Source organism: Loxodonta africana, chromosome 4, assembly GCF_030014295.1.
Source record: "Loxodonta africana isolate mLoxAfr1 chromosome 4, mLoxAfr1.hap2, whole genome shotgun sequence".
Lineage (NCBI taxonomy): Eukaryota > Metazoa > Chordata > Mammalia > Proboscidea > Elephantidae > Loxodonta > Loxodonta africana.
The window spans coordinates 93826736-93831802 of record NC_087345.1 but is presented as its reverse complement, the minus strand read 5'-3'; the positions used below and the strand labels follow the sequence as shown (position 1 = coordinate 93831802).

Here is a 5067-nt window from a genome sequence, read left to right as displayed (position 1 = left end):
AGAGCTTTTTATAAACCAGACCTGAAAGTTGGGGCAAACCAAAGTCAAGGGACATAGAAGAGTCCAGCCCTTGAATGCTAAGAAGAGTCTTGGGATGAACGCAAATATCTGCACAACTGAGATATACAGAACTGAATGTTCTACATCCCTCTATTTTAAGAAGGTGTCTGAGATTCTGTAAAGAAAAATTCTTTATTAAGAACCTCTTTCTGTAGGGGCAGGGAGCAGCAGCTTCTGATGGTTCCATAATAATTAAGGTGTCCTGGCAAGCTATCAAAGTTCCAGGAGCATGGGTTCCTAAAGTTCTATTCCTCCTTTTCATCTTTCCTGCTCTGCCTGGCTGAGTTGTCCATGTTGCAGATGCTGGCATGGTACTACAATCCCCTCCTCCTTATTTGCCTAGGGGCTTGGCCCTTTATAAGGTGCACATCCATTCCAGAAAGTGATTTCAGTGCTGGACTTAGGGCGTCCATCTTCCCTTTCCCTTGTCCTTTCTTGAGACTGGCTGCCCTTTACTTCTGAGTGAAATTACCCTCAGTAACTTCAAGTATTTAGTGCTTCTAAGGGGAAAGCTCCACTGAGCTTCATAATGCCAAACTGCCCTTAAACTTGGGAGGATGAAAAAGGAGAGCAGACACCTTTAGTAATTTCAAATGGCTATTATACTACTTTCCCTAAAAAGTGACAACTGTGACAAGAACAGCTTTAGCTTGATAAGGGATTATCCTACAAGTTGTTATTGTTCTTCTTAGGTGCTGTCCAGCCAATTCTGACTCATAGCAAACCTGTGCACAATGGAACAAAACACTAACAGGTCCCTGGTCATCCTCACAATTGTTGCTATGCTTGAGCCCATTGTTGTAGCCACTATGTCAATCCATCAGTTCTTCTCGTTTTTGATGACCCTCTATTTTACCAACAAGATGTGCTTCTCCAGCTACTGATCCCTTCTGTTAACAAGTTCAAAGTATGTGAGACAGAGTCTTGCTATGCTTGCTTCTAAGGATTATTCTGGTTGTACTTCTTCCAAGACAGATTAATAAATCTTGCATGAGGATTTATTAATAATGATGATAATAATAATGATAATTTAAATTGAGCAATATTGTATAGGTTTTTAAAATGTGCTTTATTATGTTACCATGTTTAATTCTCATAAAACCCTGACAGTGTGGTATATTATTCCAATTTTAAGAATGTAAACAAAGACGCAAGAGCCTATATCCTTAGTCATTGCACCACATTGTCTACCCACATTTTGGGCTTCATTATTAAGAAATACCCTTGTTTTACCAGATGCATGAGACCAAATGAGCAGCTCCTCTTGGGAGGCAGGATAAGGCAGAAAAGGACAAGAACTGGTTAAAGGACACAGGAAACCTGGGGTGGAAAGGGTGAGTGTGCTGTCATATTGTGGGGGTTGCAACTAATGTCACAAAACAAGTGGTGTAGAAATTTTTGTGTGAGAAATTAACTTGAGCTGTAAACTTTCACCTAAAGCACAATAACAAATAAATTGCCTATGTAATTGAAACAATAAAATAGTCACTGCGAACTATGTTAGGAACTCTGAGCAAAAGAAAGAAAGAAAGAAAGAAAAATACCCATCTTTTATCAAAAATACCTTGCTATTCTCTATTCTGTTACTTTAACTAGACTGCTACCTCATATAAATGGGCTTCCATTCCCTGACTCCTTTGGGACATCATCCAAACACCTTGGTGTTGAGTCAATGACCCTTTAAAAATTATCTTAGCTACCTTCAATGTGCTGACATTACTGACTCGTTCTTAATCACACTTGGAGCTCCCATAACAGTTAATCACACTTTGATTTTAATTGCTTGTGTTTTGAACTACATTTTTTTTTTTTAAGTACACGCATTATATCTTATCCATCTTTATGTTCCGAGGGACTGCCACAAAATTTAGCCCATATTTTCTAAATGATTGTGATATTAAACAAAAATCAATGTAGTGTGAAAATTGGTTGGAAGATGATAGAAATCTCACTGCCATGTTTTTCTGTCTCATTTTTAGGGATAAAACTCTGTAAATGGCCTCACGGAACCACAGCACCATCACCAAGTTCATCCTCCTTGGGCTGTCTGCTGGCCCCAAGATACAAGCTCTACTCTTTGTGCTTTTCCTGGGAATTTACCTCCTGACAATGCTGGGGAACCTGATGATGCTGCTGGTCATCAGAACTGATCTCGCCTCCACACACCCATGTACTTCTTCCTGAGTCACCTCTCTTTTATTGATCTCTGCTTCTCTTCAGTCACATTGCCCAAGATGCTGGAGAACCTTCTGTCTCAGAAGAAAACTATCTCAGTAAGGGCCTGCCTGGTTCAAATATTCCTTGTGCTTATCACTGGAGGGACTGAAATCTGTCTTCTCTCAGTGATGGCCTATGACCATTATGCTGCCATCTGCCACCCTCTGCTCTATGGCCAGATGATGAGTAAACAGTGGTGTGTGCAGCTTCTGTGGGGCTCATGGGCCCTGGACTTTCTAATCAATGTCCCTCTGGCAATGAAAATGGACTTCTGTGATACCTACATCATCCCACACTACAGCTGTGAGTTGTCCTCTATCTTTCTTCTGTCTTGCTCTGATGTCTCCACCAACTTCCTTGTCATGCTCTGTTCCACCATCCCACATGGACTGATAACTTTCCTTTCAATCTTTTTCTCCTACATTCACATCATCTTCACCATCCTTAGTATCACCTCCACTTCTGCCAGAAACAAGGTGTTCTCCACGTGCTCCTCCCACCTCACTGCAGTGATCTTCTTCTATGGGTCAGGATTTCTCCGCTATTTCATGCAAGCCTCAGGCTCACCCCTTGAGTTGGTCTTCTCTGTGCAGTACAGTGTGATCACTCCCATGCTAAACCCCCTCATCTACAGCCTGAAGAACAAGGAGGTGAAGGCGGGTGTGAGAAGAACACTGGGAAAGTATTTACCATGTTTTCAGTAGCAGAATAAAGAGAAAGGATGATGGGGAGTTCAGACAGAAATACTTCTGGTGAGACATTAAACATAACTTCCTGAATGCTCATATCAAATTTGGCAAAATAAATCAGAAACACCTAAGAATCACAGACCTGTTATAGAGTGGATAATCAAGTTCAATCCCACTCAGGCAAAAGCATAGATTAAATATTCATGTCAAACCATAACATTTTGTTATGAGCACACCAAAACCAAGCCCAGTGCCATCGAGTCAATTTGAACTCATAGTGACCCTATAAGACAGAGTAGAACTGCCCCATAGAGTTTCCAAGAAGTGCCTCTTGGATTCGAACTGCCAACCCTTTGGTTAGCAGCTGTAGCACTTAACCATTACACCACCAGGGTTTCCGTTATGAGCATGTTCACCAATAATTCTTTTATATGTGTTTTGTGTTGGTACATGTGTGATTGTGTGTGTATTTAAGCATGAACATGTGTGTGTGTGTGTGTGTGCATTAAGGTTGGCTTGGTGTAAATTATCTTGTCCCTTATTTGTAGTTAAATTTGGAAAAGGAGCTAAAAGCTATGCTTTTTCTAAACAAAAAAGTGCCAGTATGTTTTGAGGAGAAAAGTCATAATGAGTTCATAGGGTCACAGGGTAATGAGTTATGGTTAGAGTTACAGGAAGAGAAATGAATGAGTCACCTATTAGAGGAATGAAATCTTCCCAGGTGTTTACTGTTACATGGAGATTAATGTGGGAACTAAGGCCTTTGGAGAAGACCACTCCTACCGTAGCTGACCTGGTTGTACTCATTTCCCAGTTTTAAGCAAGCCCACAGCCTCTGGAAGAAGGACACTCTTAGGAAAGCAAGATAGAAAAGAAAAGAAATACCAGGACAATGCAGAACCTGAGTCCATCTCAGGTAATCACTCCACCAGTGACTTTATGGGTCTTGAGCTGAAGGACTGAAGTTGTTTTCAGAACTCTTACATAGGGCTAAAAGCTGGAACTTGGAATGAAAGGAATGTGTGGGAATATTTCCAAATAAGCAGATAAAGGTTAGATTCTGGGCAGAATTGCAAAATAGGACATATTTGGTGGCCTCTGCCTTCCCTTTGTGAATCCTTCCCAATCTTTGATGCTCCTGTTCCTATCTAAGTGCCTAGGGCCATACTATTTCCTTGTGGAAGTCTTACATTTCCTTAGATGCCCAAACAAATAAAACCAAACCCTTTGGCAAGAATCGATTCTGACTCATAGTGGACCTATAGGACAGAGTAGAACGGCCACATAGGATTTCCAGTGTTGTAATCTTCATGCAAGCAGGCTGCCACATCTTTCTTCTGAGGAGTGGCTGGTGGGTTCAAACCGTTGTCCTTTCAGTTAGCAGCTCAGCACCTAACCACTGCACCACCATGACGCCTTTCTAAGTTGCCCAATTGTCCAATAACAATTTGCTGAGACTGAATTTTCCTAAATGTCCTTAATCATAATTATGCATTTAATACATTTATCTAGACTCTATCATCAAAGTGTTTTGAAACTTCATATAGGAGAATATTTGTACTCTTTTAATATTTTGAGATATTTTGTCTTCCCTCTTGGAGAATTTGAAAAATTATTAGTCAATTGATTCAAAAGTATTTCACCTTGAAATCATAAATTTTATTCTTTTATTTTAAAATTTTTATTGTGCATTAGGTGGAAGTTTACATAGCAATTCAGTTTCCCCTTCTATAGTGTGTACAAAACATGTTCCATGACATTGGTTTCATTCCCCACAATGTATCAGCTCTTACCCAATTTCAGTCCTAGATTTCCAGTTTCCTTTTGTCCTGATTTTCTACTCCTTCCTCCCTTCTGGAAACCCTGGTATCATAGTGATTAAGAGCTACAGCTGCTTTGGGGCAAATGTTGCCCTTTGAATCTTATATAACTGAATATTCAAAGGAGCACATTCCTCTTCAGTGTTATTGTTTACTTTGTGGGCCTGTCCATGGTTTGGCAGAAAGGTGGTCTCCACGAATAAGTTTAGTTCCAGGTCAGATGGGTGTCTTAAGGCTATAGTCTCAGGGTTTCTCCAGTCTCTTTCAAACCAGTAAGTCTG

General features: G+C 40.4%; 1 pseudogene; it reads left to right on the top strand.

Annotated features, from left to right (window-relative positions):
• Positions 1 to 1684: 1684 nt before the first annotated feature.
• Positions 1685 to 3207, top strand: LOC100662075 (olfactory receptor 8S1-like; annotated as a pseudogene).
• The last annotated feature ends 1860 nt before the right edge of the window (positions 3208 to 5067 follow it).